We start from the raw sequence: 20444 nt of genomic DNA, 5'->3' as shown, positions 1-20444 counted from the left end.
GTAATGACTGAGCTGATGGGTTCCTGCTCTTAGCCAGGTGCCCACCTGCCCACCAGCTGCCCTGACAATAACCTATAGGGCTGCTTAGGCCCAGGGTCAGCAGGACTGCATTTCCCGGGCCTGTCACAGGGCCTGGCTGTGGTCTTTGCACCCCAGGCTGCTCCTTGGGTCTCATGGCCTGTCCTCATCCCTGAGTGGAAAAGGGAAGGAGGCAGAGCAACTCCAACCTAGTTCCCAGATGATACACATATATTTCTTCTCCCTGGACATGCCCTTCTTATGCCCGGACAGTTTCAGGGGCCACTCACTGTCACCCCAACATCACTTTTGTTCTCCTACAATGAGCTGTCCCAATGGCAGCCATGAGGAGTGTCTTCAGAGTAAACCAGATCCTATTATTTAAAAATCCTCCAATCCCTTGCCCCTGCTGCTTCTGGGATGAAGACCAGATGCTTGAACACAGCTATTAAGGCCCTCTAAGGCTAACCCCCTAATCATGCTCTCCTCACCCCTACAGTCCTTTCATCCTGGCCCCTGCTAGCTCCTTCCACCTGCTCTTTCTGACCTCACAGCCTTTGCACATACTGTTTGTTCTCTCTGCCTGGAATGCCTTTTCCTGTAGAGGGTACAGACACTGTGGAGGCAGGCTTAGAACAGAGCCTCTATGCTCTCACTACTCTCCTACTTCCTACATTTAGAGTTCCATTTCTAAGCCCACCAAGGTGATCCACTTTCCCTTCCTGAGCCTTCTCTAATGCAGAGCCATGTGGGGTGCTTGTTTGCTTGGAGGGCAGACTCTGGAAGCAGTGAGGAGAACGTTTTGCTCTCCCCCAAGTGTGGAAACTTGGCTTAACCACCAAGGCCTATGCAAGGCGCCCAGCTGTACCTCAGATAACACTGAGGGCAGATGTTGGGGCTGAGGGTCCTGGGGAGAGTCATTAGCTTTTAATTAAAGTCCCTAAATTGCTTCCCCAGCTGCTCCATGAGTTTTCCATGTTGGAATGTTCCAGATGGGACGAGAAGTGCGGATTCAACCACCCTTTTCCTGTTCTGCCCAGTGGAGGAAAAGGGGTCCCTTCTTCAGCCCTCTTTAGCCCAGCCAAACTGGGAGGGGTGGGTAAGGTGGAGGTCCTCATAGCCCTGGGAGTCCAGGAGGGGGCTTGAGAAAGCCTGAGAGGAGGTTGTTTCCACCTGGAGGGTCCTTATGTGGCCCCAGACCTCCTGGGCACAGATGGCCCTATCTCAGGGCCATGGCGGCACACAGAGGGCACTAGAGGCTCTGAGCAGACCCTGACCCAAATGCCCCAGTATCCAACCAGAGATAGGGAAGGGGCCGGCTCCTGGATCCACCCTCCCTATTTGCTTGAAAGAACTGTCCTCTTAGGAAGTCTGGTGGTGGATGAGGGGACGGGACCCAGCGGCTGTTCTGTCCTCTCTCACTGTATCTTCTCCCCCGGCAAAGTCATCCTCTTGTTGACAGGGAGTGCTGGGAGAGCCTGGCTCCCCCCTGACCAGGGCCCCACTGGCCTCTTGAATTGGCATGTGGAACCTTGAGATGGGTCAGGGGGAGGGGCTGGGGCTGTGCCTGTCTGCTGCCCTGCTCCATGGGACAGGCCTGAGGCCTGGGCTCTGGATGGCTCCTCTGCCCAGCCCAGAGCTGGGCTGGGCTTTCTGTGGTCAGAGTAGTAGGGCTGGCCCCCTCCAGGGTTCCCTAGGAGCTCTGTGTAGGGCAGACCAGGTAGGGAAGGGGAAGCCTAGATTTGTGGGGATGTCTCAGGATGGGGAGGGTGATTTGGGAAAAGGCCTGAGCTTCCTGGCCCATGTGGCTGTTCCCTTGTGGCCCAGAGGCCCCTCCCACACTTTTTTTTTTTTTTTTTTGAGACAGAGTCTCAAGCTGTCATCCTGGGTAGAGTGCTACCGCATCATACCTCACAGCAACCTCCTACTTGGGCTCAAGCGATCCTCTTGCTTCAGTTTTTCTATTTGTAGTAGAGATGGGTGGGGGGTCTCTCAGTTTTGCTCATGCTAGTCTCGAACTTGTGAGCTCAAGCAATCCACCCGCCTGGGCCTCCCAGAGTTCTAGGATTATAGGTGTGAGCCACCGCACCTGGTCTTTTTTTTTTTTCTTTTTGAGACAGAGTCTCACTTTGTTGTTTGGGTAGAGTGCCATGGCGTCATTGCTCATAGCAACCTCAAACTCCTGGGCTCAAGCGATCTTCTTGCCTCAGCCTCCCGAGTAGTTGGGACTATAGGTGCCCACCACAATGCCCAGCTATTTTTTAGAGACAAGGTTTCACTCTTGCTCGGTCTCAAACTCTTGAGCTCAAGTGACCCACCTGCCTTGGCCTCCCAGAGTGCTAGGATTACAGGCCTGAGCCACCATACCTGGCCCCTTCAGGCATCCTCAAACTTTTTAAACAGGGGGCCAATTCACTATCCCTCAGACTGTTGGAGGGCCGGACTATAGTTTAAAAAAAAAACAAAACTATGAACAAATTCCTATGGACACTGCACATATCTTATTTTGAAGTAAAAAAACAAAACGGAACATATACAATCACACCACCTCATGTGGCCCGCAGGCTGCAGTTTGAGGACCCCTGTTTTAGATGGTCCGGTCCCTGGCCTCTGGGCGTGGGGCATGGGTGAGGGAGGGGCTTGAGTGACTGAAGTCTGAGAACCCTGTCCTTGGGACAGAAGCTTTGGCCAGAGGGTGGGGCCTTTGGGGGGGGGTCAGGTTGGGTGGCCTTGGATTCCCAATTGAGTCTATTTCATCCACCTTGGCCATAAGCATCAGACCCCCAGGCAGGGCCAGTGCTAGGGCCTCTCCTCTCGCAGGAAACCCCCACACCTGCAGCCCAGAGTCCTTTCCTGCTCATCCTGGAGCTCTCTGGTCCTGAACTTGCTTCACTCAGACATCCCAGCCTTTCATCCAGCTTGGTAGTCCCTGCCTCTGTCTTTTTTTAGTTTTTATTATTTTATTTTTGCAGTTTTTGGCTGGGGCTGGGTTTGAACCCACCACCTCCAGCATATGGGGCCAGCGCCCTACTCCTTTGAGCCACAGGCGCCGCCATGCCTCCGTCTTTATTTTTTTTGAGACAGAGTTTCACTTTGATGCCCTTCGTAGAGTGCCAGGGCATCATAGCTCACAGCAACCTCAAACTCTTGGGCTCAAGCTATCCTTTTGTCTCAGCCTCCCAAGTAGCTGGGACTACAGGTGCCCGCCACAATGCTTTGCTATTTTTTTAGAGACGGGGTTCTCACTCTTGATCAGGCTGGTCTTGAACTCCTGAGCTCAGGCAGTCCACCTGCCTCGGCTTCCCGGATTGCTAGGATTACAGGCATGAGCCACCGTGCCTGGTCTCACCTGACTCCGTCTTGCTCCCAAGATCAAGGGTCAGGCTTATGAAAGTCAGGGTGGAGAAAAGAGTGGCTTAGGGGACAGTGGGTGGAAGAGCCCCATAGGTTCACTCAGTCTTTCAGCCAACAGTTACTGAAGGGCTGGCAGGCATGTTTCCGAGGACTCAACAGCCAGAGGGTAGGCTGGTCCCTGTCCACAAATGTGGAAGAGATGGAGCAAACGGCTAAGCAAGCAAGAAAGGAAAGCACCGACTGCAGAGTGTGACAGGCACCAGGCAGCACACAGAAGGGACAAGACAGGAAGGTGGCCTAGACAGGACAGATGACCATTTTCCTGAGGTGGGCAGCAGGTGCCTCGAGGTGGAGACAGACAGGCAGTGTCAGGTGATGGAGGGCTGGTTAAGGAAAATTCTGACTGTAAAACAGGCCCTCTGTGTATTTACCCCAAAGAGTTAAAACCAAGGACTCAAGCAGACACTTGCATGGTTGTGTTCATAGTGGTGCTATTCACAGGAGCTAAAAATGGGAATCACCCAAATGTCCATGAACAGATGATGGATAAACAAAGTTGTGGTCTATGTGTACAATGATGTATTATTTGCCCATAAAAAGGATTGAAGTAGTGATCCATGCTGCAACATGGATAGCCATCAAAACACGATGCTAAGTGAAGTAAGCCAGTTATGAAAGGTCAGATGGTGTATGAGTCCTTTTGTAGGAAGTGTCCAGAACAAGCAAATGCACAAAGATGGAAAGAAGCAGATTGGTGGTTGCCAGGGCTAGGGAGCCGGGGGTCTTGGGAGTGACTGCTCTTGGGTACAGGGTGTTCCTCTGGGGTAAGGAAAGTGTTTAGAAATCAGATAGACATGGTGGTTGCACAACATTGTGAATGTACTAAATGCCACTGAATTGTTCACTTTACAATGATTGATTTTGTTCTGTGAATTTCACCTCAATTTTTTTTTTTTATAAATCTGAAAGTTTATTGAGAAGGAGAAAGATTAAGAGCAAGACATAGGCTTACAGATTAAGATACGTTCTTACAGACAGCAATGGGCCCCCATTGTCCTTCATCCCAATTTTTTTTTTTTTTTTGTGGTTTTTGGCCGGGGCTGGGTTTGAACCCGCCACCTCCAGCATATGGGACCGGCGCCCTACTCCTTGAGCCACAGGTGCCACCCCCTTCATCCCAATTTTTTAAAAAAGGGACTCCATGAAAAACTCAACAGCACTGGGACAAGTTAGGGAGAGAAGCTCCTGGAAGATCTTTATTAGTTCTCCAAGGGCATGATGGGTTCGTTAAAGAACACACACAGATGTAACAGGACAGATGTTTTGGGAGGCATGGTCCAGAAGTGAGCCTTTCTTTCGGTGAAGGAGGAAGGAACATAGCTCTGCTGTCAGGACTGTGGACTATCTTAGCCCCGTGTGACCCCTTCCTGTGGTTCCTTCCCTGGCCTGTTTTGCCATGCCCATTCAGGTCTATCCTCAGTTGAAGATTACAGATAGGCCCTCTGCAGAGGTCTGGGGCCCCTGTGTGGCTCTTTTTTCTTCAGTACTCCATCCACCAAATCCTGGCTGCTGTGGTCACCCCAAAGGCTCAGTTCTGTCCCTTCATCACAGGGAGTCTCCCAGTTCTGCCTCAGTCCTCCTCCCTGTGCTATAGCCTGGACACAGTCTCCATGCAGGAACCCAGGGTGGGCTCCCCTCACTGTTACCCATGCCAGAGGGGATGCATGCCGTAATGCCTGCTGTGCCCTGGTGAGCCTGTGCATCCTGCATGGGTCAGTACCTGTCATTCCTGTCTCTACTTGTCCCCACCCTGAATGGTCAGGAGAGCATAGATGGTGTCTGTGTTTTAAATGAGGAGGTTCAGAGGGGAGGTTGTAACTTTGGTTGCATAGCTCCCATGGGGAGTTGGCGCAGGTACCCCATTGAACGTCTTGCAGGGCTAGGCCCAACTGGAATGGGGGCAGGGCAGTTTCAAAGCAAAATGCACCCAGCAGAGCTGGCTGTCAGGTGGATGGAAGGGATGCCAGACCTCAGGTCCTGGAAAGGGGAGCTTGGGACTTACAGTGCAGGATGAAAGGTGAAAGAGCTGGGTTGGCAGGCAGGAGGGGCCCTGCTCAGCTCACTAGTGGTGCGTGTCTGGACCCTGATGGGTAGCTTGTATGAGTACACGTGTCTCCCTAGATTCTCAGCAACAACAAGTGCTCCAGAGTACTTAGCAAGAGTTTTATTTTCTGACTTAGATTTCTCTCCACTGTCTAAAGAATGTTCTTCCTTAGGAGTCCCATTCTGGCTGTGAAGATCCTGGGCCTGAAATTAGGGCCAGAGACTCAGGTTTCAAATAAGCTTTCCCAAAACATACCCTTTGGATTTTAATTTATGGAGCTGCCCAAGTGACAGAGAGATGAATGCTATAAAAGGAGATTTCAGGCTTGATGCCTGTGGCTCAAGCGGCTAAGGCGCCAGTCACATACACCTGAGCTGGCGGGTTCGAATCCAGCCTGGGCCCGCCAAATGACGATGATGGCTGCAACCAAAAAATAGCCGGGTGTTGTGGCGGGCGCATATAGTCCCAGCTACTTGGGAGGCAGAGGCAGGAGAATCTCCTGAGCCCAGGAGTTGGAGGTTACTGTGAGCTGTGATGCTACAGCACTCTACCCAGGGCGACAAGCTTGAGGCTCTGTCTCAAAAAAAAAAAAAATTTCATGACAGTCATGTGCTGTATAATAACATTTCTGTCAATGTTGGAGCACATATGTCATGGTTGTTCCATAAGATTATAATAGAGCTGAAAAATTCCTATGGCCTATTGATGCTGTAACCATTGTAAGGTCAATAGTTCGATGCTTTATGTATGGATTTGTGGTAATACTGATTAAACAAACCTACTGCCCTGTCCGTCAGATAAATGTAAAGAACATACAATTATCTACAGTGCTTACTACTTGATAATGATGATAAATAACTATGTTATTGCCTTTTATATTTGCCATACCATGGTTGTTTTTTTTTTTTTTTTTGTGGTTTTTAGCCAGGGCTGTGTTTGAACCTGCCACCTCCAGCATATGGGGCCAGCGCCCTACCCCTTTGAGCCACAGGTGCCGCCCCTGCCATACCATGTTTTTTATCATTTTTTAAGAGTGTACTCCTTCTATGTATTAAAAAAAAAAGTTGCCTTGGCTCAGCGCCCGAAGCACAGTAGTTATGGCACCAGCCACGTGCACTGAGGGTGGTGGGTTCGAACTCGGCCCAGGCCAGCTGAACAACAAGGACAACTATAACCAAAAAAAATAGCCAGGCGTTGTGGTGGGTGCCAGTAGTCCCAGCTACTCAGGAGGCTGAGGCAAGAGAATCACTTAAGCCCAAGAATTTGAGGTACATGAACTGTGATGCCATGGCACTCTACCCAGGGTGACAGCTTGAAACTCTGTCTCAAAAAAAAAAAAAAAAAGTTGCCTGGCCAAGGCAGCACACACCTGTAATCCCAGCGCTTTGGGAGGCTGAGGGAGGAGGATTGTTTGAAGCCAGGTGTTTGAGGATACATTGAGCTATGATGGCACCACTGTACTCCAGCCTGGGTGACAGAGTGAGACCTTATCTATATTAAAAAAAAAATAAAGGAAGGAAATTATTTTTGTATAGCTCTACAACATGTTTGCGTTTTAAGCTAAGTGTTATGACAGTCACAGAGTTAAAAAAAAAAGAAAAATGTATAAGGTAAAAAGTTATAGTAAGCTAAAGTTAACTTATAATTAAAGAAATAATTTTGGGCTGGGCTTGGTGGCTCATGCCTGTAATTCCAGCACTCTGGAAGGCTGAGGCCACTAGATTGCTTGAATTCAGGAGTTCAGGACCATCCTGAGCAAAAGCAAGACCCTGTCTCTAAAAATAGCTGGGAGTTGTGGTGGGTGCTTGTAGTCCCAGCTACTTGGAAGGCTGAGGCAAGAGGATTGCTTGAGCCCAACAGTTGGAAGTTGCTGTGAGCTATGACATTACAGCACTCTACAGAGGGTGTCAAAGTGAGGCTTTGTCTCAAAAAAAAGAAAAGAAAGAAAGAAAGAATTTTATTTTATTTTATTTATTTTATTTTTTTTTGTAGGGACAGAGTCTCACTTTACTGCCCTCGGTAGAGTGCCGTGGCGTCACACAGCTCACAGCAACCTCCAGTTCTTGGGCTTATGTGATTCTCTTGCCTCAGCCTCCCAAGCAGCTGGGACTATAGGCGCCTGCCACAACGCCTGGCTATTTTTTTGTTGTTGTTGTTGCAGTTTGGCCGGGGCTGGGTTTGAACCCACCACCCTCGGCATATGGGGCCGGTGCCCTACTCACTGAGCCACAGGCGCCGCCCCAGAAAGAAAGAATTTTAAAATACATTTGCTGTAGCCTAAGTGGATGGCATTTATAATATCTGCATTAGGCCTCCATTCACTTGCCACTCACCCATTCAGAGCTCCTTCCAGTCCTGCGAGCCCCACCTATGGTACATGACAATATGTCAGGTGTGACAATTTTTTCTTTGATACCTTATTTTCACTGTACTTTTGTCTATGTTTAGGTATGTTTAGACACACAAATACTTTCCCTTGTGTTAGCTGCCTGCAGTGTTTAGTATAATAATGTGCTTGCAGCCCAGGAGTTCTAGCCTGTACCATGTAGCCTAGGTGTGTGGTCAATGGGTTGTGCCATTTAGGTTTGTGTAAGGATGCTCCGTGATGTTCTCACAACGACAACTTGCATGTTTCTCAGAAGGCGTCTCATCATTAGATGGCACATGGCTATATTTACATTCCCTGAGATGAGGGGCAAGGCTCACCACCTAAGACCTTGGGGGACCCACCACCGTTAGTGAGCAGGTGGACAGCAGGGAGGGGAAAGCTGAGGCCAGAACCTTATTGAGGTTTCTGAGGGAAAGGCAGGACGAGACCAGGGAAATAGCTTAGCACTGGCTAGTTTGAATAATTCTGGTGAGAGCTGGGGTGTAGGGCTGGCCTTAGTTGTCTGGTACCTGGGTGACTTAGGGCAAGGGAAATTGGTTTGTGGTGTGAGATAAGGAGATGGATTAGAGGATGGTCTCTGGGTGGCAGGGGAGATGTAAACGACATGGCTGCTGGTATGGCCCTGTAATTGATGAGTGCCAAGCAGACAAACACAGAATCTAAGCAAACACAGAGTACCGGCCTCATGTCTCAGGCTTTGTGCCAGGAGCTGTTCCTTTGGAGCCCCCACCCCTTACCAAGCCATGGAATTCAGCCTCTGCCTTAGGGAATTGTCTCAGATGTGAACTGGGTCCCTGGGCTGGGCGCAGGTTGGTGGCACTGTAGCACTCCATGAGCCTGGCTGGTTCTACAGCACTCCATCTCTCCGGCCTCCAACAGCAGGGTCAGTGAGCCCAGGGGAGACTTGTGGGAAATCTGGGGGCACAATCTGTGCAGGCATGGTAGCCTAGGTAAAGGAGGTTTGCTCAAAACTCCTGATGGGGAAGCTAGGTGGAACCTAGGATGGCCCCTGGAGGCTGGCCAGTCTGCTGAGTCCAGAGGTAGGGCCCTACCTTATGGATAAGGATGCCAAGCCTATGTCTTCTGGCCTGAAACCATAGCTAGTTCTCAGGGGACTCTGGCCTTGGTGGCCACCAGGGAGACTGGACAGACAGCAGACCATCAAGTCCATGGAGACCCATGTGTTACCTGCAAGTCACCCAACTAGAGGTGAAGTCCCAGCCCCTGATCCCTGCTGCTCTTTTGAGGAATGATGAGGCTCTGATGCAATCTCCAGCAAGACACACTGCCCAGGCTTCTAGGGACATAAGAAGGCAAGGACCCTCCTCCTGCCCAAACGCCGAGAGGCCGAGGAATTCCTCTCATGCTGCTTACTCTGAGCTACACACATTGCATGTGCCTTTCACCGGAAGAACCATCTGAAAACAGTCAACCCAAATGGTTAATGTGAAATGGTTGCCAGAGATTTCATATGCAAGTATTCTGACTTTGGCAAACGAGCTCTCCAGTTGTTGTCACTGAGTCTCTGCTCTCAAGCTCCTGCAGGGGCCAGAGAAGGGGAAGGAGCTGGCTGTACTGTGCCCCCTGCAGCCAGGCGCTGTCATACCTCTTCCATCTCCCACGAGCAAGGACAGGCTATCTGATGGGAAGCCAGTCCTGGGACCAGCACCTGGACTGCTGCAGGAAGCCTGTCTCCTTCAGAGGTTAGGTGGCTGCACAGCAGGGGAGAGGCCTCCTGCCAAGGATGCTGAATCTGGGGGGAACAGCATCCGGAGACCGTCTGGCCTTCAGTTTCACCGTCTGGGCTCCAGCTGTGAAGGGGGGGGCCTTAGTGCAAGGGTGACACAGGGGCTAGTGCTTCTGTTGCTGGCTGTTTCTTTTGGATTCAGGGTGGGGAGATGCACACAGGCTGGTAGGGAGCACAGCTGGGGCCTCAGGATGGCAGGAGGCAGGTCGTAGGAGAAGCCAGAACAAATTCAAGGCTCCTCTGGTCCTGCCCCAGGATCAGGGGAAAGAGGAGTGCAGATCTTAGTGACAATGGTGGCAGCTAGAGTTTCTGGGCCCAAGCTACGGGGTGGGGGTGAGTATTCAAGGGAGGGGAGCAGAGGGAGGAATTGGCCCTTGGGCTGGGTCCTGGATGAATGAGTGTGGGAGGCAGAATTCTGAGATGTCCCTGGTGTGCACGTCCAATAAAAGCCCATGTCCCTGAGTGGGGAGACCTGTGAATCTGGTAGGTGCCACTCCTGTCACCCAGCCACTGCCCAGCTGACTGAATCCATCTTAGGTGGGGGCATCCTGGGTGGGCCAGGCCTAACCAGGTGGACTCTTTTTTTTTTTTTAGACAGAGTCTCACTTTTGTCACCCTCGGTAGAGTGCCGTGGTGTCAGAGCTCACAGTAATTTCAAACTCTTGGGCTCAAGTGATTCTCTTGCCTCAGCCTCCCAAGTAGCTGGGACCCCTGCCACAGTGTCTGGCTATTTTTAGAGATATGGTCTTGCTCTGGCTCAGGCTGGTCTCAAACTCTTGAGTTCAGGCAATTCACCTGCCTCAGTCTCCCAGAATGCTAGGATTTTAGGCATGAGCCACCACACCAGGCCCAGGTAGACTCTTTTTTTTTTTTTTGCAGTTTTTTTTGGCTGGGGCCAGGTTTGAACCTGCCACCTCCGGTATATGGGGCCAGCACCCTACTCCTTGAGCCACAGGTGCCGCCCCAAGATGGACTCTTCAGGGGGCCTAATTTAATGGTATGGGGTTTCCTTTTCGGGCAAAGAAAATATAGAACTAGATAGAGATGTTGGTTCCGCAATATTGTGACTGTACTAAATGCCACTGAATTGTTCACTTTATATGGTTAATTTTATATTATGTGACCATCACCTCAATAACCAAAATTAAAAGAAACTCTAGAAAGCTGAAACATAAACTAGAGAGAGGCTTGGCACTCCTAGCTCAGTGATTAGGGCGCTGGCCAGATACACCGGGGCTGGTGGGTTCGAACCTGGCCTATGCCTGCTAAACAACAATGACAATAACAACAGCAACAAAATAGCCAGGCATTGTGGCATGTGCCTGTAGTCCCAGCTACCTGGGAGGCTAAGGCAAGAGAATCATTTAAGCCCAAGAGTTTGAGGTTGCTGTGAGCTGACACCACGGCACTCTATTGAGGGCAACGGAGTGAGACTATGTCTCAAAAAAAAAAAAAAGAAAGAAAAGGAAAGAAAAAAGAAACTAGAGAGACTCCCCCCCCCCCCCCCCGCTGGCCTGGAATGTCTGTGGGGCCCCATGGGAAGGAGCCATAAGAGCCTCTGAGTGCCAGGAGTGGCCCCAGACAAGAGCTGGTAAGAAAACAGGGCCTGTAAATGCAAGAAATGAATTCTGCCCACAACCACATGAGCTTGGGAAAGGACCCTGAGTCTCAGATGCAACCCTGGCCCCAGCCAACACCTTGATCACAACCTTGTGAAACTGAGTAGAGGATCCAGCTCAGCCATGCTCAGACTCCTGACCCATGGAGATTATAACATAATAAATGGGTATTGTTTTTTTTGCAGTTTTTGGCCAGGGCTGGGTTTGAACCCACCACCTCTGGCATATGGGGCCGGTGCCCTACTCCTTTGAGCCATAGGCACCGCCCAAATGGGTATTGTTTTAAGTTGCTAAATTTGTGGTTATTTGTTATGTGGCAGCAGAAATCTAATACAATCCAGTTAGGAAGAATGTTCTGGAACAGGAGAGGGAAGGTCTCAGACAGGGCTTGTGCCACCCTCAGCTTCTGGACAACGAGATGTGGAGAAGAACCTGGAAGCTCTCGGATGGCAATTCTGTTTACAACAGTGATTTTCGCCCATGGGCCCATGTGGACAATTCCCCCCAGATCACCTAATCCATCAATTCTCCCCCAAAGATTGGGAAGGCTGGCACCACTCTGGGAAAGACCCAGTGGGGTACAATCTGGTTTTTATTAAATATCATAAGTTCAGTATGAATTCCTGCTAGAAACAAACATTTAGTTCTTGTTCTGTTATAAATACAAATATTCTAAGACATGGGTCTATGGTCCATGGTCGAGACCCATGTGGTCCTTCAGAAATCTCCATCTACCTGGCCAAGTCTGGAGGACAGGACAGGGAAGGGGTAAGAAATATCAAATGTAGTGATGGTACCCTGGCTCCCTCCTGCCTTGATATTGAACCCTCTGTTGGCAGCCAAAGGTGGCACTGTGTGTGTTGGCATCCTGGTAGCAATTGGAGGGTTGTGTAAGTTATGTGCCAGAAAATTTCTAGGGGCATTTTTAGTCCTGTGACATGTTTGATGAGATTCAGGCAGACCTCACCCTTCAGCATCTGTGTTCTCTGGCCCAGAACTCTCATGGGAAGCTGCCACCTGGGCAGTCAGGAAGCGAGGCCATCAGAGCTTACCTGCCAGAGGGTTCTGAAATGGGTTCAGCGGTGCCCCCCAGATCCATATCTACCCAGAACTTGTAAATGTGACCGAATTTGGGCTCAGCACTGGTATCTCAGTGTTTAGGGCACCAGCCACATACACCGGGGCTGGCAGGTTTGAACGCAGCCTGGGCCAGCTAAACAACAATGACAATTGCAACAAAAAAATAGCTGGGATGATCGCATTAATGTACACAGCTATAATTTAATAAAAAAAAATAGCTGGGCATTGTGGCAGGTGCCTGTAGTCCCAGCTACTTGGGAGGCTGAGGCAAGAGAATCGCTTAAGCCCAAGAGTTTGAGGTTGCTGTGAGCTGTGACACCACAGCACTCTACTGAGGGCAACATAATGAGACTCTGTCTCAAAAAAGAAAAAAAAAAGTGACCTAATTTGGAAATAGGGTCTTCGAAGATGCAATGAGTTAAAGATCTTGAGATGAAATCGTCCTGGATTTAGGCTGGGCCTTGTATCCAGTATCAGGGAGGAGGAGGACACAGAGACCACTCAGTGAGAAACTTGTGCTCTGACCAGCCCCATAGGTGACAGCTCCTGGGGTCAACCCAGCAATCTCACAGGGTGGACAGCGATGCTGCTTCTGCAGGCTAAGAATCCCACTGATGCTGTGTGGGGACGTTTGCCTACCCTCACACTCACTGAGGAAGACTGTGCCACCTTCCTGACAGGTGCAGGCCATGTTACCTCCAGACTTTACAGGATTGGCCAGAGAGACTCTGCCCAGAGTCACAGCAGACAGGTGTGGGTCAGGGACTAGATTCTTTCTTTCTTTCTTTTTTTTTGAGACAGAGTCTCACTATGTCACCCCCGGTAGAGGGCCGTGGCGTCACAGCTCACAGCAACCTCAGACTCTTGGGCTTAAAAGATTCTCCTGCCTCAACCTCCTAAGTAGCTGGGACCACAGGTACTTGCCACAACACCTGGCTACTTTTGGTTGGAATTGTCATTGTTGTTTAGTAGGCCCGCCAGCCTCGGTGTATGTGGCTGGCGCCCTACTCACTGAGCTACAGACGCCGAGCCAGGACTAGATTTCTCTCCCTTCCCTTCCCTTCCCTTCCCTTCCCTCCCCTCCCCTCCCCTCCCCGCCTCTCTCTCTTTCCCTTCCTTTCTTCCTTCCTTCATTCTTTTTTTCTGAGACAGAGTCTTGCTACATTGCCCAGGCTGGTCTCAAATTACTGACCTAAGAGATCTTCCCACTTCAGGCCTCCCAAAGTGCAAGGATCACAGGTGTGAGCCACCACGCTTGGTGGAATTCACCTGGATTTTCTTAACCCAATTAAGGAACAGACAAAAAAGTAGAGAAGAGGTGGTCATCATGGGAGGTATACAGATCCATCAGACAGAAGATGTCACCCAACACCCCCCTTGCCTCTCAGCCTCTCCATCATGGCTCCACTGAGGAGGCTTGTTGGCTGCTGTTCCCCCTGAGAATCTCTATTCCCATCATTCCACACATGCTCCCCATGTTGAGCCCTGGGCTCTCCCTCCTGGTAAAAGGTGAGGTCTGTCTGGGAGACAGACAGACAGTCATCCCCAATACTATTTGATAGATGACAGGCAGGGGGAGGCTGTTGTTCCAACAAGGGAATATAGTTGGCTAAAACACGGCCCCCAGAGATGCCTGCATCCTGTCTCCAGAGCCTGTCAACACGTACCTTAGGCTGTAAAGGGTTGTCTGGGTGTGATTAGGTTAAAAATTTTGTGATGAGGGGCTCATCCCCTATTATCTGGGGGCCTGTAGTCCCAGCTACTTGGGAGGCTGAGGCAAGAGAATCGCTTAAGCCCAAGAGTTTGAGGTTGCTATGAGCTGCGACACCACAGCACTCTACCAAGGGTGACAGTGTGAGACTCTGTCTCAAAAAAAAAAAAAAAAAAAGAGAGTATAAAAGGGGTCTGAGACCAAAAAGTTTGAGAACTGCTGTTCTGAGAGCTCAGGCATCCTCCCAGCTTGAGGCCTTTGCATGTGCTGTTCCCTCTGCCAGGGAAACACCCTATCTGCTTTCTACCTGGCTGTTTTTGGTTGTAGTTGTCATCGTTGTTTGGCAGGCCTGAGCTGGGTTCGAACCTGCCAGCTCTGGTGTATGTGGCTGGCGCTCTAGCCACTGAGCTACAGGTGCTGAGCCCCCTTTTACACTCTTCAGAATTATTGAGGGCCATGGGTGACACCTGTGGCTCAAAGGAATAGGGTGCTGGCCACACATGCCGGAGGTGGTGGGTTCAAACCCAGCCCCAGCCAAAAAAAAGAAGAATTTTTGAGGGCTCCAGAGAGCTTTGGTTCATGTGGATCATGTCCAGGGCCAACCACATAATTTGCAGGACTCCAAGTGTGGAGAACAGGGGAACGTGGCTCTGGTGCCAGGCAGCAGAGGGCTGAGATATCACTCACCTACTGTACAACTCACTGATTCAAAGAACAGAATTCAGCATATTCACAGAGTTGTGGGGCCACCATCACAATCGATTTTAGCACACTTCTTTTTTTTTAACTTTTTTTTTGTAGAGACAGAGTCTCACTTTATGGCCCTCGGTAGAGTGCCATGGCCTCACACAGCTCACAGCAACCTCCAACTCCTGGGCTTAAGCGATTCTCTTGCCTCAGCCTCCCAAGTAGCTGGGACTACAGGCGCCCACCACAACGCCCGGCTATTTTTTTTTTTTTGGTTACAGTTCAGCCGGGGCCAGGTTTGAACCCGCCACCCTCGGTATATGGGGCCGGTGCCTTACCACCTGAGCCACAGACGCCACCCAATTTTAGAACATTTCTATCACCCCAGAAAGCATCTCATACCCATGAGCAGTCACTCCCTGTTCCCCTTCCCTCAGTCCCTGGCAACCAGCAATCTTCTGTCTCTACAGATTTGCCTATTCTGGAGATTTTATACAGATGGAATCACACAATATGTGGTCAAAAATGTCTAGCTTGTTACTAAGCATAATATTTTCCAGGTTCATCCATGTTGTAGCATGGATCAGTACCTAATTTCTTTTTTTTTTTTTTTTTTTTTGTAGAGACAGAGTCTCACTGTACCGCCCTCGGGTAGAGTGCCGTGGCGTCACACGGCTCACAGCAACCTCCAACTCCTGGGCTTAAGCGATTCTCTTGCCTCAGCCTCCGGAGTAGCTGGGACTACAGGCGCCCGCCACAACGCCCGGCTATTTTTTGGTTGCAGTTTGGCCGGGGCTGAGGTTTGAACCCGCCACCCTCAGCATATGGGGCCGGCACCCTACTCACTGAGCCACAGGCGCCGCCCAGTACCTAATTTCTTTTTATGGTTGAATAAAATCTATTGTATGGAGAGACCAAATTTTGCTGATCTATTAATCCATGATTGGATGCTTGGGTCATTTCTCCTTTCTAGCTACTATGAATAATGCTGCTATAAACATTTGTGCTCAAGTTTTGGTGCATGTAATGTTTTAGTTTCTCTGTGCCTATACCTGGATGTGGAATTGCTACATTGCAGGGTCACTGTGTTTGACCATTTGGTGACCTGCCAGTCTGATTTGCACAGTGGCTACACCATTGTATATCCTCACTGTCAGTGTGATGGTTCCAATTTCTCTACATCTTTGCCAACACTTGCTTATGTGAAATTTTGATTATAGTCATCCTTGTGAGTATGAAATGGTATTTTGTGATTTTGATTTGTATTTCCTTGATGACTAATGGTGTCAAGCATTGTTTCATGGGTTCACTGTCTGTTTGTATGTCTTTGGACAAATGTCTATTCAGATAATGTGCTAATTTTTAATTAGGTTATTTGTATTTATATTTCTTTTTATTTTATTTATGTATTTATTTTTGAGACAGAATATTACTCGCAACCTCAAAGACTTGGGTTTGAGGGACCTTCCTGCCTCAGCCTCCTAAGTAGCTGGGACTACAGTTGTCCACCACAACGTCTAGCTATTTTTTGGCCCAGGCTGGATTTGAACCTGCCAGCTCCGGTGTATGTGGCTAGGGCACCTGTGGCTCAGGTGCCCTAGCTGCCTGAGCTACAGGTGCTGAGCCATGATAATGCTCTATAAATTCTAGATACGCATCCCTTACTGATTCTCTTTTTTTTTTCTTTTTGGGACAGAGTCTCAAGCTGGGTAGAGTGCCTGGGCATCACAGCTCATAGTAACCTCAAAGTCTTAGGCTTAAGCAATTCTCTTGCCTCAGCCTCCCAAGTAGCTGGGACTACAGGCACTCGCCACAATGCCCGGCTATTTTTTGGTTGTAGTTGTCATTCTTATTTGGCAGGCCCAGGCTGGATTCAAACCCACCAGCTCTGGTGTATGTGGCTGGCACCCTAGCCACTGAGCTACAGGCGCTGGTTTTCTTTTTGTTTTGTTTTGTTTTGTTTTGGAGACAGAGTCTCATTCTGTTGTCCAGGATACAGTGCTATGGCATCAGCATAACGCACAGCAACCTCAAACTCCTGGGTTCAAGCGATCCTTCTGCCTCAGTCTCCCAAGTAGCTGGGACTACAGGCACTTAGTTTTTCTATTTTTAGTAGACACAGGGTCTCTCTCTTGTTCAGACTGGTCTCCAACTCCTGAGTTCAAGGGATCCTCCTGCCTCTGCCTCCCAGGGTGCCAGGATTACAGGTGTCAGCTGCTACATCTGGCCATCATTCTAAATTTTATCCAAGGTCATTTGGTCCCTGACTGAATTTTTGATGTGCAATTTTTGTCTCCCAGTCAGTGTATTGTCTTTTCATTTTCTTGTTGATACCCTTTGAAGAGAAAGGTTTTTAATTTTTATGAAGTCCAATTTATCTATTTTTTCTTTGGTTGGTTATATTTTTGGTGCCATATCTAAGAAAGCATGGCCTCATCCAAGGTCATAAAGATTTACACCTAAGTTTTCTCCTGAGAGTTTTATAGCTTTACCTCTTACATTTAGATCTTTGTTTCATTTTGAGATTTTTAAAAAATATGGCATGAGGTAGGGATTTTACTTCTTTTTTTGCTTTTGCATTCAAATATCCCCTTTTCCCAGCACATTAATTTTTTTGAAAGGACTATTCTTTGCCACATTGAACTGTTTTGCCATTTTTGTTTGTGTATTTGCTTGTTTTTTGAGATAGAGGCTTTGCACTGTTGCCCAGGCTAGAGTGCCATGGCATTAGCCTCGCTCATAGGAACCTCAAACTCCTGGGTTCAAGTGATCCTCCTGCCTCAGCCTCCCAGTAGTTGGGACTATAGGTACCCGCCACAATGCCAGGCTAATTTTTCTATTTTTAGTAGAAAAATATTTTTAGCTCTTCCCCCACCTTTGGAGAAAGCAGCCAAGCTGGTCCCGAACCCACCACCTTGGCCTCCCAGAGTGCTAGGATTACAGGTGTGAGCTACCGAACCTGCCCTCGAAAGGAGTCTTTTTTTTTTGTGGTTTTTGGCCGGGGCTGGGTTTGAACCCACCACCTGCAGCATATGGGACTAGTGCCCTATCCCTTTGAGCCACAGGCGCTGCTCTGGAAGGGAGTCTTTTAAGGAGGACTCTCCTTAGTTAGTGCAGGTGACCCACCCTCAGGTTTGTTGACATTGAGGGCTGGACTATTCTTTGTTGTGGGGCTGTCCTGTGCACTGTAGGGTTCTTAGTGACATCCCAGCTACTACCCACTTGAGGCCATTAGCACCCCCAGATCAAGATAAACAATTGTCCACAGATGTCACAATATGTCCCACAGTGGACAAAATCACCCCTGGTGAAGAACCCCAGAGTTAGATGGATTTAGCAATATGGAGGCCTGTCTTGATTGACTCTGACTCAACTCCTTGCTGAGAGAAGAATTCTTACACTAGGGTTAAGAGGAAGGCAAACACCTGGCACCCAACGCTGGGCAGATGACTCCCCCTCCACCCGAAGTTTTCAGTGTGCTCATGGCCTAAGGCACTGGGACACTGCACACAGCACCAGCCTCATGTAGTTGCACCTGGGAAGAAAGTGAACCAGCGGTGCCTTTGTAGCATTAAGAGGGTGGGATGTCCCTAGTTCCTGCAGGAGGATGTGTGAATAAGTGGGTGGAATAAGCAGGGCTCCATTTGATAAGAACAGTTGTTTGGCTGGGAGACCCTTTCCCTGGGAGCTGAGCAGGGAAGGGACATGACCTCCCTCGTTCAGACATCAGGACAGCAGGTAACACAGGGGCTCCATCTTAGGCCTGTCCCACTCTGGGACTGGTTCATAGGGGCAAATGGGGGTTGCCTGCAGGGTGGATGTGTGAGCCTGGGCTGTGGCTTCTCCTTTCAGATGCCAGGCCCCCCAGAACTCATCTGTTCCTCCCAGTCACCTGAGTGCTTCCTTTGCCTCCCTTTTTGTGGTCACCTGTGTAAATATTTGTGCTCGGTCCAGCCTGTGGCTGTGGGGTTCCTTAAGGTCACCTGGGGCTGCTGCTGACACTGGCACAGAGCTGCCTTTTGGAGGACAGCGGCTCTCGCAAACTCTGCTTGTTTAATTCTTTTCTTTTTCCTGGGGACAGGCTCTGTTTCTGTTCACTGACACAGCACACACACACAGGCTCTATTTAAAAAGCAGTGGAGCCCTGGATCCCTGGACACCACGCCTACACTCCTTCGGGCTGTGTTGGTGAATAAAGTATTATATCTTCACCTTAAAAAATAAATAAAAAGCAGTGGAGAACAATTCTGGATCACTGCACAATTCTGGAAATGTCACAGCTGGGAGGTAGAGTGAATGGCCGGTGATGTTGCACTCGATGGCCAACGTGTGTTTCCTGCCCAGTGGCCCTGCCACCGCTGGACGGCCCTGTACCATCTGTGATGCTGCTGCTCAAATACCCTCCTGTGATTTCCTAAGATCCTTTCAGGCTGAAGGTGCTTCACCCTTTCTTTCCTGGAAGCTAAAGAGCAAAAGAACTGACCCAGGAGAGACAGAATATTTCCTCCACCTTGTAGGGCCAATGCTGGGCTCTGGGGTTTGTCCCTGTAGCTCTGACCCCAGGATGTGGGCAACTTGTCCATTTGTGCCCTAGACAGATGGGCAGAAAATCAATGGTTTTGCTCTGCTGACAAAAATGGTCCGACAATTCCAATGCAGGAGACCATTAAAATACCACTGGCACAATTATTTACTATAAAGATGTAGCTATTGATTTAACAGTTATAAGGATGACGTGCAGGAAGATAGTGACAGCTGGGGGTAGTCTGCTTTCTCCAAAGGTGGGGGAAGAGCTAAGCTTTCTTTCTTCTTTTTAAAAATCTTTAAAATTTTTTCTATTGTGAAGTACAGTTGATCCTTGGACAATAACGGGTTTGAACTTCACAGGTCCACTTATACATATTAATGGAATTTTAAAAATATAAGTTACACTGAATGCTCCTCCCCCATCATGCTCTCTACCTCTGCCACCTCTGCTCCCTTGAAACAGCAAGACCAGTCCCCCTCCTCCTCAACTTGAAGAAGATGGCAAGGATGAAGATTTTGTGACGATCCACTTTCACTTAATGAATAGTATATACATATATTTTATTTTTATTTTTTTTGAGACCCGGGTAGAAGTGCTGTGGCATCACAGCTCACAGCAACCTCCAACTCCAATCTCCTTAAGCAATTCTCTTGCCTCAGCCTCTCAAGTAGCTGGGACTACAGGCGCCCACCACAACGCCTGGTTATTTTTTGGTTGTAGTTGTCATTATTGTTTGGCAGGCCCGGGCTGGATTCGAACCTGCCAGCTCTGGTGTATGTGGCTGGCAACTTAGCCACTTAAGCTACTGGTGCTGAGCTGAATAGTACATATATTTTCTCTTATGATTCTCTTAATAACATTTTTCCCTCTTATTGTAAAAATACAGTATATATATATATATATAACATATAATATATGCGTTAATCAACAGTTTGTTGTCAGTTAAGGCTTCCAGTTAACAGTAGACAATTAGTAATTAAGTTTTTGGGGAGTCAGAAGGTATATTTGAGGCTAGGTACTGTCGCTCACCTGTCTAATCCCAGCACTCTGGGAGGCTAGGTGGGAGGATTGCTTGAGTTTAGGAGTTTGAGACCAGCCTGGGTAACAAAGCAAGACTCCATCTCTACAAAAAATATAAAAATTAGCCAGGTGTGGTAGTGCATGCCTGTAGTTCCAGCTACCCGGGAGGCTGAGGCAGGAGGCTCAT

At 49.0% G+C, this 20444-nt stretch overlaps 1 protein-coding gene across 1 annotated transcript in view; it reads right to left on the bottom strand.

The window, feature by feature from the left end:
* The window catches only part of EME2 (essential meiotic structure-specific endonuclease subunit 2), a 204925-nt gene that overhangs the window by 22176 nt on the left and 162305 nt on the right, over positions 1-20444 (bottom strand). The gene's annotated exons all lie outside the window — the stretch shown is intronic.

The sequence above is a fragment of the Nycticebus coucang genome, chromosome 12, assembly GCF_027406575.1.
Source record: "Nycticebus coucang isolate mNycCou1 chromosome 12, mNycCou1.pri, whole genome shotgun sequence".
NCBI lineage: Eukaryota > Metazoa > Chordata > Mammalia > Primates > Lorisidae > Nycticebus > Nycticebus coucang.
The sequence above is the reverse complement of the archived record's forward strand: the minus strand, read 5'-3'. Positions and strand labels throughout refer to the sequence as shown.